Source organism: Callospermophilus lateralis, chromosome 13 (genome assembly GCF_048772815.1).
Source record: "Callospermophilus lateralis isolate mCalLat2 chromosome 13, mCalLat2.hap1, whole genome shotgun sequence".
Lineage (NCBI taxonomy): Eukaryota > Metazoa > Chordata > Mammalia > Rodentia > Sciuridae > Callospermophilus > Callospermophilus lateralis.
The window spans coordinates 11,527,507-11,541,024 of record NC_135317.1 but is presented as its reverse complement, the minus strand read 5'-3'; positions in this window follow the sequence as shown (position 1 = coordinate 11,541,024).

Genomic DNA, 13,518 nt, shown 5'->3' with positions numbered 1-13,518 from the left:
TGCAAAAATCCTCAATAAAATTCTGGCGAATCGTATACAAAAACATATCAAAAAAATTGTGCACCATGATCAGGTAGGATTCATCCCTGGGATGCAAGGCTGGTTCAATATATGGAAATCAATAAATGTTATTCACCACATCAATAGGCTTAAAAATAAGAACCATATGATCATCTCGATAGATGCAGAAAAAGCATTCGACAAAGTACAGCATCCCTTTATGTTCAAAACTCTAGAAAAACTAGGGATAACAGGAACATACCTCAATATTGTAAAAGCAATCTATGCTAAGCCTCAGGCTAGCATCATTCTGAATGGAGAAAAACTGAAGGCATTCCCTCTAAAATCTGGAACAAGACAGGGATGCCCTCTCTCACCACTTCTGTTCAACATAGTTCTCGAATCACTGGCCAGAGCAATTAGACGAAAGAAATTAAAGGCATAAAAATAGGAAAAGAAGAACTCAAATTATCACTATTTGCAGATGACATGATTCTATACCTAGCAGACCCAAAAGGGTCTACAAAGAAACTATTAGAGCTAATAAATGAATTCAGCAAAGTGGCAGGCTATAAAATCAACACGCATAAATCAAAGGCATTCCTGTATATCAGCGACAAATCCTCTGAAATGGAAATGAGGACAACCACTCCATTCACAATGTCCTCAAAAAAATAAATAAATAAATAAAATACTTGGGAATCAACCTAACAAAAGAGGTGAAAGACTTATACAATGAAAACTACAGAACCCTAAAGAAATAGAAGAAGATCTTAGAAGATGGAAAAATATACCCTGTTCATGGATAGGCAGAACTAACATCATCAAAATGGCGATATTACCAAAAGTTCTCTATAGGTTTAATGAAATGCCAATCAAAATCCCAACGGCATTTCTTGTAGAAATAGAGAAAGCAATCATGAAATTCATATGGAAAAATAAAAGACCCAGAAAAGCAAAAACAATGCTAAGCAAGAAGTGTGAATCAGGCGGTATAGCGATACCAGACTTCAAACTATACTACAGAGCAATAGTAACAAAAACAGCATGGTACTGGTACCAATACAGGTGGGTGGACCAATGGTACAGAATAGATGACACAGAAACCAATCCACAAAGCTACAACTATCTTATATTTGATAAAGGAGCTAAAAGCATGCAATGGAGGAAGGATAGCATCTTCAACAAATGGTGTTGGGAAAACTGGAAACCATTATGCAACAAAATGAAACTGAATCCCTTTCTCTCGCCATGCACAAAAGTTAACTCAAAATGGATCAAGGAGCTTGATATCAAATCAGAGACACAGCGTCTGATAGAAGAAAAAGTTGTCTATGATCTACATACTGTGGGGTCGGGCTCCAAATTCCTCAATAGGACACCCATAGCACAAGAGTTAATAACTAGAATCAACAAATGGGACTTACTCAAACTAAAAAGTTTTTTCTCAGCAAAAGAAACAATAAGATAGGTAAATAGGGAGCCTACATCCTGGGAACAAATCTTTACTCCTCACACTTCAGACAGAGCCCTAATATCCAGAGTATACAAAGAACTCAAAAAATTAGACAATAAGATAACAAATAACCCAATCAACAAATGGGCCAAGGACCTGAACAGACCCTTTTCAGAGGAGGACATACAATCAATCAACAAGTACATGAAAAAATGCTCACTGTCTCTAGCAGTCAGAGAAATGCAAATCAAAACCACCCTAAGATACCATCTCACTCCAGCAAGATTGGCAGCCATTCTGAAGTCAAACAACAACAAGTGCTGGCGAGGATGTGGGGAAAAGGGTACACTTGTACATTGGTGGTGGGACTGCAAATTGGTGCGGCCAATTTGGAAAGCAGTTTGGAGATTTCTTGGAAAGCTGGGAATGGAACCACCATTTGACCCAGCTATTCCCCTTCTCAGTCTATTCCCTAAAGACCTAAAAAGAGCATACTACAGGGACACTACTACATCGATGTTCATAACAGCACAATTCACAATAGCAAGACTGTGGAACCAACCTAGATGCCCTTCAATAGACGAATGGATAAAAAAAAAAAAATGTGGCATTTATACACAATGGAGTATTACTCTGCATTAAAAAATGACAAAATCATAGAATTTGCAGGGAAATGGATGGCATTAGAGCAGATTATGCTAAGTGAAGCTAGCCAATCCCTTAAAAACAAATGCCAAATGTCTTCTTTGATATAAGGAGAATAACTAAGAACAGAGTAGGGAGGAAGAGCATGAGAAGAAGATTAACATTTAACAGGGATGAGAGGTGGGAGGGAAAGGGAGAGAGAAGGGAAATTGCATGGAAATGGAAGGAGACCCTCTGGGTATACAAAATTACATACAAGAGGAAGTGAGGGGAAAGGGAAAAAATACAAGGGGGAGAAATGAATTACAGTAGAGGGGGTAGAGAGAGAAGAGGGGAGGGAAGGGGGGAGGGGGGATAGTAGAGGATAGGAAAGGCAGCAGAATACAACAGACACTAGTATGGCAATATGTAAATCAATGGATGTGTAACCGATGTGATTCTGCAATCTGTATACGGGGTAAAAATGGGAGTTCATAACCTACTTGAATCAAAGTGTGAAATATGATATGTCAAGAGCTATGTAATGTTTTGAACAACCAACAATAAAAATTTTAAAAAATCAATAAACATTGTTCATCACATTAATAGACTTAAAGAAAAGAACCCCATTATTATCTCAATAGATGCAGAAAAAGCATTTACCAAAATACAGCATCCATTCGTGCTCAAAATACTAGAAACTCTAGAAAGAGTAGGAACATACGTCAACATTATAAAAATTATATATGCTAAACCCAAGGTCAACATCATTCTAAATGGGAGAAAAATTGAAAACATTCCCTATAAAAAACTGGAATGAGACAGGGATGACCTCCTTCACCACTTCTGTCCAACACAGTCCTTGAAATTCTATACAGAGCAATTAGACGAAAGAAACTAAAGGGAGATGAATAGGAAAAGAAGAGCTCAAACTATCCCTATTTCCTGATGACATGATTCTATATTTTGAAGACTTAAAAAACTCCACCAAAAAGCTTCTTGAACTCATCAACGAATTCAGCAAAGTAACAGGTTATAAAATTAACACCCATAAGTCAATTGTGTTCCTATACACTATTGACAAATCAGCTGAAAGAAAAATCAGGAAAACTATCCCATTCATAATAGCCTTAAAAAGAATACTTGGGAATCAATCTAACAAAAGGTGAAAGATCTCTACAATGAAAACTATAGAACACTAAAGAAAGAAATTAAAGAAGATTTCAGAAAATGGGAAGATCTCCCATGCTTTTGGATAGGCAGAGTTAACATTGTCAAAATGGCCATACTATCAAAAGTGCTATACAGATTTAGTGCAATTCCCAATAAAATTCCAATGACATTCTTAATAGAAAAAAAAAAAGCAGTCATAAATTCATTTGGAAAAATAAGAGGCCCAGAACAGCTAAAGCAGTCCTTAGTGAGAAAAGAATTGCAGGAAACATAATAATACCAGACCTTAAACTCTACTATAGAGCTATAGCAACAAAAACAGCATTCTACCAGCACCAAAACAGACATGAAGACCAATGGAACAGAATAGAAGATACAGAGATACCCCCACATGAATACAGTTATCTCATACTAGACAATGGCACCATAAACATACATTGGAGAAAAGATAGCCTCTTCAACAAATGGTGCTGGGAAAACTGGAAATCCATATGCAGCAGAATGAAATTTAACCCCTATCTCTCACCCTGCACAAAACACAACTCAAAGTGGATCAAGAACATAAGTGTTAGACTGCGCCTAATAGAAGAAAATGCAGGCCAAACTTTCCATCATGTGGTAAAAGAAGCTGGGAAGCCTTCTTACGTCCTGGAGTGTTGTGGGATCCCTGGTTATAGCACTGACCCATACTGAGTAGCAAGTACCCAGCAGTATGGGAGGGTCTGTGTGTCCATGTTCTCTTGCAAAGCCTTGACTAAGAGCGCTACAGAGTGTAAGAAATGAGGATGCTCATGAGTTGAGGAAGCCCTGGTATGTCCTGTAGTGAGATTCACCCATCAAGCCCTGTGGGGAAGATAGAAGACATCTGAGGCCCCCTGTACAGAGGAACAACTGGGGTGACTAACGCAAGTCTGCTCCCATGATTCGGTCTTTGAGGTGGTAAGTATTGGAGATGGCCAACCCCTTCCTCCCTGTGTGGGTGTTCCTCTCTGAGAGCCAGACTCCAACTTCCCTGCATCTGGTCTTGACCCCCAGGAGACAGTGCACCTGCTGTGCTGGGTCTCCTGAGGCCACGTTGCAGGAATCAGTAGCTTACTTGGGTCAGGGTTGCTCCCTTGGTCAGCCATCATGCTGTGAGGAAGCCTAATCCCCCAAAGGGCCCCCCACGCAGAGCTCAGGTCCACAGCCGCAGCTGCGTGGGGGAGGGGCTGCCTCTTCTGTCCTCCTGTGCGTGGCCTTTAACCTTCTAACCTTTGGTGATATACTTTAAAAGTCATTTCTGGCCTCTGCATTGCTGAAAGACTCACCCAGATTTGCTCCATCGTTCTGAAGAGAGCGACTCTGCCAGGGTCACTTTGGTTGGGTGACAGGTGAAGCGTTGTCCTTGCCTTCAACTGGACTCCAGACAGAGGGAGTGGGGAAGGATGGAGCACAGCAATATCTACGGGGTTAGCCTGTGGCATCAGGCAGGGCTGGCAGGGCGGGTCCAGGCTGCTGCTCCAGTCACCAGGCTTGATAGGCTCCCTCTGGGCGAAAAGACAGGTATGGACCAACCACGCTTAGGGTCCTTCCAGCTGCAAAGCCCCCTGCTGTGCTCAAATCCCAGCTCAGGAGAATCAGAGCTGAGGTGGCCCAGGGATCCCTAGATGTGTGTGTGGGGGGCGCACGCACACGTCTCAGCAGGCTGGAATCTTACCAGAACACCCGTTTGCCTTTCGTAACATCTGCCTGAAACGTGATGTTCTGCATCTAGACAGCAGGCACAGACAAATGCCAGACAGCTGGGCTGGATGCCACGTGTGCCTATGCCCAGCCTGGTGACCCTCACTGGATGTGCCACGTCCTTTCCTCTCTACCACTTCCTCCAGTGCCCTCCTGATGGTCCTGAAGTCCTACTGCATTCCCACTTCTGTGTTCTGGGATGGGCACCTGACTGGCCCCCAGGGGTACCCCCAGCCCCAGGCCAGCCAGGCCCAGGGGCAGGGAAGGACTCGCCTGCAGACACTGTTTGATGCAGACAGCACTTGTGGCGACTGCAGGGTCTGCCAAGCAGTGCACTCAGGCTGGCTGGACTGCAGGCCACCACTGTGGAGCAGTTTCCCCCAGGTCTCCTGGGCTGACTTCTGTCTCAGCTGCTCCACAGCAAGACCAGGGCCCTGTGGAGGTTGGGTGGAACCTTGCGTCCATGTTGTTCTGGTTTTGCTTGGAATACCACAGATGCTCCGTCCCCTCCTACCTCTGTGCTTGGCCCCTCGTGTGCAGGTCTGGACCTCCCACTGGAGCTTCAAACCCTCTCCCATGTCCTAACAGGCACATAGTGTCTCCTTACCTGTCCCGCTGCATGACTGGGCCACCCACCCAGCACCCAGCATGGATCAGCAAGCAGTCCTCAAGATGTGGTGGATGGATGATTGAGGACTGGAGCCGGTGGGCCACTGGAGACCCAGTAGGCCTCCTGGACACTCAGAGAGCCATCGCGGGCCCTGATTACCCGACAGCCAGAAACCAGAGGACTCACTGTCCTCGTGGTGGCCCAAGGAACTCAAGATCAGCCCCTCGGGGGTCAGGACTGGCACCTGGCCTATGCCTGTTGCAGGGGTGCAGGGGTCGGTTCCTGTCCCTGGCACTCCACTCACTGTGCTGGCCCTAGACAGCTGGCAGGCTCCTCCCTGTGCTTTCTCATTTATCCATGGAACACCACCAGAAGGCGACTGGGTAGTAGCATAAAGCAAAGGAGGATGGGATGTCAATGGAGCTTTGTGTTTTGGATGAGCTGCCAAAAAAAAAAAAAAAAAAAAAAATGAGGAGGAGGACAAGGTTTAAATCCACTTGATCAGGAAATTCACAATATTAATATGATTTTTCTCTCACATGCCCCAGGTGTTTCTCAAGATCAGATCTGACAGTGGGTACCGACTAACTCTCGTCTCCTGCCTGTGTGAGGACAGGAGAATGAGTGATCGTCTCACAAACCCCAGGGACCCTGGGAAGGAATGCCAGGCTTCCTGAGCCACAGGGTCAGCACCAACCAGAATGAGGACCAAACACAGGTCAGCATTAGTCCCGTCCAGTGTTCCCTGGCCTTTCCTTCCCAGAGTTCCCCTGCCTTCATTTTTGGGATAGACGTCTGTGGTGACAGTGTCATTACAAGTTGGAACCCTTGGTGTAGGAGTGACCTTCAGATGCTCGGCACTTCTGCTGTCTGCTTCTCGGGGGCCCTGTCCACACCTTCTGACCATTCTGCAGCAGGGTGCTCAGAGGGATCACTCCCCAGAAGGGACAGGGGCTGGGTAAATATCAGTCTGAAGTTCATGCCCCCCACAGGGGGCCTGCAGTGGGGTGCCACAGGCTGCTCATGCATCACGGAGCCGAGGAGGTAGGCGCAGGCAGGCGGCTGGAAGAGGCGGAACACAGCTCGCGCCAGCTCAGGGAGAGCAGCTGGCCTCCGCAGCAACACTGCCCTAAATAGAGGCAAAATCTCACACGTACGCTCTGCCGATTTTCAGAACGAGAAATAATAAAGTGCTCATTATAGCAAGTAGCCTTCCTCACGTTACTTTCCAAAGCCTGCTGGGCTTAACCCTGTGGTTCCTAAGCTGCTGCACAGTCCCAGAACACCACTCCTTCTGGTGTTGAGAGACCATCCACCTGTGCAGTGAGGTCAGGGAAATACTAGACACAAGGCCCAGGGCTTCACGACTCTTGCATCCATTGAAGTTTAACTTATCACAGCCATTCCACAATACCCACCTTCTTAGGTCGTTGGCACCATAACAAAGTGCCACAGACTGAGCGACTTTTAACAGATATTTGCATTTCGTGTCTTGGAGGCTGGAATCCAGAGACAAGGTGCAGCAGGCCTCCTCCTCCCCAGACCTCTCCTGGGCTGGCAGATATCATCTCCCTGTGTCCTCACGTGGCTGGTACCCAGGGCGTGTCCGTGCCCTCGCCCTCTCTTCTCTAAGAACCCCAGTCAGATTGGGTGAGGGCACTTCCAATCTGGGCACCTCATTTTAACTTGACCCCTCTTTAGGCCTGTCCTCAGACATAGCCACACCTGGAGTGGGGTGAACCAGGTGGGGGCCTCAAGCTGCCGTGTGTGTGATGCTGCTTGTCTTGGCAGGCGCAGGCCTGGGGGATGCAGCTCCTCTGCCTCTGCGTGGGCTCTGTGCCTTCCTTTGGTGCCCTCAGGAGGGTGCCCATGGCAAGAGGCTCCAGGCCTCAGGTGGCTTCCTGAATGCATGACAGCAGGAAAGCAGAACCTGTGACAGGGCAGGTGGCCTGGGGTGGATTTCCTCCCTGGTGAAGTAATCCTACCTGCTGAGGTCACTGGGCCTTGCAGAGAAGGGTGCTGGGACCGGACTGAGCAGCTGCTTTACCTGGGATCCTTCCTGCCACCACCCAGTCCACCTCCCAGCTGCAGAGCCAGCCTCTGCCACTCCTGCCCAGCAGCCCCTCGGGCCCTCTCCCCGTGGCTGCTGCATAGCAGGTCACCCCAAGCAGCGGTGTGAGCTCCAGGTCCTAAGCTCCCGAGGCTGTGAGTGGGGATGCAGGCATGGCTCGGGCTTCTCTTGTCTCTGCTCGGAGGTTGGCCAGTAGGGAGAGGTGGGGCGCATGTGTCCTTGACGTCTCCCCTGCTGGCCTGCCCCCACTCTGCGCCTGGGCTGGTAGCTCTGCTGGGTGGGACTGTTGACAGGAACACCTGGGCTTCTCCACATGTGGCTTCAGGGCTTCTTCAGAAGGCTCCGCAATTCCACAGCTGGACACAGGCACAGCCCATCCAAAAGCCAGGGTGGAAACACAGACCCTGCCTCGCGTGGGGGAGTCAGAGCATTTGTAGGCACTCATAATCAGCCAGTGCCAGGCCTGGGCGTGGCCGGGGGTGGAGCAGCACCCTCGGAGCAGAGCTGCTGGCCTCTGTGTTGGGGAGGCTGGGCAGAGAGTGCCCTGTGTGAATGGGTTTTGCTCTGCTGAGCTGGGAGTGTGGTGGTGATTTGACTCCTTCTGGACACAGGTAGGGCCCTTCATGGTTCTGGGGTTGAAGTGCATCCCTTCAGGATCATTGACTTTAAAGCCTCAGATTCCATAGAGTCCCCACCCTGTACTGCCCCACGAGGGCCCTGAGTCACTGAGGACAGCTGGGCTGGAGCTGCTTGGCCCTACCACCCATCCATGCGATCTGCAGTTCCCTTCAATGCCATTTCCCAGTGTCTCTGCCCTCTGACACCTGCTCTTATACCCAGCCCACCACACCTTCTCTCTATTCAAGCCCTCCTCTCAGCTCCACAGAAAGACCCTCTGTCGCCAACTATCCTTGCTGGCAACCTAATGCTGGGTTCACAAAATCCGACTAATCCAATAACTCAAGAAAACAACAAAGAAAGCACGCAACTACACAGAATTACCTTTTCAATAATCCAGAGATAGCTCTGTGACCTTAAGGGACCTTGGAAAGAGAGAGCAATCCACTGGAATTCTTTATTCTTATATAGGGAAAACACAAGGGGAGGTTCCATGGAACATTCTATCCCAAAAAGGGCAAAGGGGTAGATTACAAAGGAACAGGTGAGTGTAGCTCAACCCCTCTGGGTGCCGCCTACTCCTAGGGCCAAGCCTTATTAGCCTTGTTATCTCAGCGAGGGAAAAGACCAAGTCATGAGTCATGGCACTACCGTGCCAGACTACAGTGATCTTTCAGATCCCCGTGGTGCGTCAGGACTTAAAAGTGCGTGCATTTGGAGTGGCTCCCAAATACCCTCTGTTCTCAGGTCTACCCTGGCCTCCTGGAAGCATCTAGAAAGGAGGAACTTGAACACATGTGCTCCATGGAGGAAGCTGTGCAGGCCACATGCATGTGTGCTTATTCTAGAACAGGCAGATCTGTAGAGACAGGTGCAGGTGTGCAGTTGGAGGGCTGGGTGGGTAGAGGAGGCAGTGCTGGGGAGAGGCGGAGTCATGGCCACAGGGTGTAGAATGTTGAATGATGAAAATGTTCTCAGGTTGGTTTTGGTGATAGTTGCAAACCCTCAAACATGCTAAAAGCCACTGAATCCGGAGTTCTTTAGAAAAGCTTCCATGGAGCTCTTTGTGTAAGAGAGAACACTCTGGAAAGAAGAGGAGCCACACAAGCAGGAGTGAATGCAGACATATGTCTTGCAGGCACCTTGAGGAGAACTGTCCTAACCCAGCAAATCAAGTCAGTTCTGCTCTGGACCAGGTCTCTGTTGGGGACCTTCCCTTCCAGGCTCCTGTACTCACTGGGATAGCTTCCCAGAAGAGAGGACAATGGTGACAATTAGAATGATGGTGATGATGATGATGATGATGGAGAAAATGATGATGGTGAGATGGTGGTGAGATGGTGGTGATGAAGAAGAAGATAATAGTGGTGGTGATGGTGATGGTGATGGTGGTGATCGTGGTGGTAATGGTGATGGTGATGGTGGTAGTAATGGTGGTACATAATATGATAGTGATGATGAGGGTGATTGTGATGGTGATAGTGGTGGTGATGGTGATGGTCATGATGAAGATAATGGTGAGGATAATGATGAAGAAGATGAAGATAGTGAGGGTGCTCACAATGAGATGGTAGTGGTGATGATGGTGATGGTGATAGTGATAGTAATGGTGGTGCATGATTATGGTGGTGATTGGGATAGTGATAATAGTAGTGGTGATGGCGATGTGGTGACAGTGACGGTGGTGGTGGTGATGGTGGTGGTGGTGATGGTGGTGATGGTGGTGGTGATGATGGTGGTGATGGTCATGATGAAGATCTTGGTGAGGATAATGATGAAGAAGATGATGACAGTAGTGATGGTGATGACAATGATGATGATGGTGGTGCTGATGGTGGTAGTGATTGCAGTGATGATGATGGTGATAAGATGAGGGTCATATAGCAGTCCTATTCACACTGATGAGATGATTTTCCAAGGTCACAGTTAACACAGGGTCACTTGGCCAGAGTGCCATGTTTTCCTTCTCCCACTGAATTTCTAGCAGTCTTGAACTTTCATGGAAGACAGTCCTGCACTGGCTGGTACTGAGACCGATATGCTCCAGATAATCCTGGATTTCACAGTTTCCAGAAGAAACATGGGTAGGGAGTGTCACTGTGGAGCTCTCCTACTGATCACCTAGAGTGGTGACTCTCATAATAATGGATGTTATAGAGAGAGTGCTGTTTCTATTGAACATGAAGCTTGGCCCCCTGCCTTCCTTCTAGAACATTCTGGTCTTCCTCTTCTTTCCCCACCCCTGGGACCTTTTGTTCCCCTCTGATCTCCTTAGAAAGTGGGTCTACTGTCCAGGGAGAGCTGCTCTTGCCCTCCAGGTGTGCTGGGAGCTGGTGGGCTCTGCAAGCGGGCGTGTGAGTTACATGGACTCATCTCCATTTGCTCCCTCATGCTCTCTAGGGTGTGCTGGGCAAGGTGTTGGGACCACATGTCCCCTCCTCCATGCTCTGATATGGATGTTGAGATGCGAGGGAAGAGTTGGGCATAGAGATGAAAATCTCTCTCCATGCATCCTCTCGGGATCTCGATGTCCTTGGGTGTCTGGCCTCCAGGGCTTTCCACAGCAAAGAGCAGAGGCACAGAAGCTATGAACTGAGTGGTTCACAGAGGGGCTCCCAGGGAATGGCGGGGTGGGAAGCAGGATCAGTGGGAGGGGTCAGAAGCTCTGAGGAGTCTTCACATCTCAGTCATCAGCAGGATCTGTGAGTGATCTGAAGCAGCTATCACTGCACATCAGTCCACACCAGCCTACCAGCCTCTACACACATCAAGCCAGGGAGGCTGGGGTGGGCAGAGCCACCGAGGTGGCCTTCCCAGGCTCAGGACAGCTACATCCTCTCATGACACTTTGGCTGCTCCACTCAGATCAAGGGCTACCATTGGGTCCTGTGTGGGTTCCAGCCAGCACCTGTGAAGGGGCAAGACAGCAGTGGAGTTCACTGCCCTGGACACTCTGATGGCTTCTTCTCACCCACCACAGGGGAGGTGCTGCCTGGAGTTTAAGCAAACACAAAGGAGGACCCCTGAGTCTCCCTTTACCCCAAGAAAACACGGGCAATTTGCCAAAAGTGTCTTTCCGACCTCAAGGGGGAACAAACGCAGACTTTGGGATGCACCCTGCCTCGTGCTGGAGTTGGCCCTATACATCTCCACGAGGGAGGGACTCCATGGTGACTGTTAGCACTTCACGTAAGGGTCAGTGCCACGGATGGGCAGTGCTGGCAGCCGGGGGAGCTGGAGCCCCAAGTCGCACCCAGGGCTACTGCAACCCGGCTGAGGCCATCTCCAAACCTCAAGCAGCTGGGATTCTTCTCTTAGTGCCATTGTGAGATAACACACTGAGCCTTAGCCAATGCTGAGGGGACAAGAGGATTTGCCCAGTGGTAACAATGAGCCCGAGGGACTTTAGGAAGTCCTCTGCACCTTCCCTGCCTTGGCCCTTCCATGGCTACCCCTGAGCACCACTCTCCAAGCCTTTCTGCAGTCCTGAGCAGCTGGCTGGACTGGCTTTCCACACAAGCCAGCTGAGCTCCTACCCTGGAGGTGCAGCTTTGTCATGGCCTCGCTGACCCCACCCATGAGCAGGTTAAGAGAGTAATAGCCACATTGTAGCAGTTGGACAGTGCCAAGGCCACATGCCAGAGCTGGCTGACAAAGTTTTCTGGTTTCCCCCAAGACACTTAAAATGAGGACCCAATATATAACTGCTCAGAACAGGATACTTAGCAAAGGGGAAGAGCCACCACTCCCATGGGGAGGTTAAGAACAAGGTTGCATGTGCCACTGTGGCCCACTGAGTCCACACACTACCTTCCACCTCATCCCTGGCTGCTGCTCTGGAAATCTCACCTGTCATCAAGGTAGCCTCTCCAACGCACCAGGGCAGTCACCTAGTGAAGCAGCCTCCTTTGCCACCGCTCGCCTTGGCTGTCAGAGGGCCTGTTAGGAGAGCTCAGCCTGCGAAGCTTTCCTGGCCAATATTGGCTTTTGCCATTGATCCCCCAGAGTGCCTCTGTTAGCACCCAAAGCTGAACTCCTGTTGCTGTCAGAAAGGCAGCTCAGGGTATTTCGCCTAAAGATTGAAATAACCCCATTGTTGCACAAACACTAGACACTTTCCTCTCCATTTTCCATTGTTGGAACGCAGCAGGCCAAGAAGCACACAGAAGTGAAACCAAGACCAGGAACCATTAGATCTGGGTGAGCTCTGGGCTCCAGAATCCAGGGGCTGGACAAGAGCCAGGGGACACCCAGGGAACCTCAGGCAAATCACCTTCTGAGGCCAAGAGCCCAAAGCGCTGTCACTGGTGTCTGGTGTCAGGTGAGCCAGACAGAGCTGGTGGCACTTACCCGGCATGTGTGAGGTGCAGCCCAGAAACCTATCTATCTAGATCTGGTGCTGAGGAGAGAAAAACTTTCTCCTGCAAACACAGAGCTGCAGACCAGGCACCAAGAGAGCTTGCAGTCTAGCAGCAGCTAAGCCACAGTAGTTTGTGTTAACTGCAGCTGGTCCCAGGCCACCCTGGGAAGCAAATGCAAATCCCTTCTAATGGGCTTCAAGCTGGGCCTCAAAAAAGTTCTACAGATACTGATGCAGAGAAATAAGCCACTCACAGCAGAAATCACAGAACAAATCAAGGTAGTACCTGTGAGCATCAGAGCCTCAGAGACCTTGACACCATGAGCGCAAACCACCAAGTACACAGACTGAGCACAAAGACATTGAAAACAGGCAGGACTGCCTGGTTAAAAAGCGATAAATGAAACAAAAACTCAGTGGGTGGGTTGATCAGCAGATTAGATTCGGCTAAAGAGGAATTTAATGAGCTCCAAGACAGGTCAGAAATATTTTTTCAGGGGCTGGGGTTGTGGCTCAGAGGTAGTGCACTTGCCTGGCATGTGTAAGGCACTGGGTTCAATTCTCATCACCATGTAAAAATAAATGAAGATTTATCAACAACTAAAAATATATATATTAAAAAAAGAAATATTTTTTCAGAATGCAGATTGGAGAAACAAAAGAGAGAAAAAGTAAAAGAGGAGACAGGAAGCAGAGGCTAAAATGCTAGGGTGTGGTATTTGTCCTCACGAGAGCCAGTGGGAGTCAGGAGAACAGACTATCTTCTAAAAGATAATGCAGGAAGTGTTCCCAGAATTATGACAAACACCAACTTTCAGATCCCAGGAACTCAACGATTCTCAAAATGATAAAATGATAAAATTCTCAAAATGATAAAAGATGTG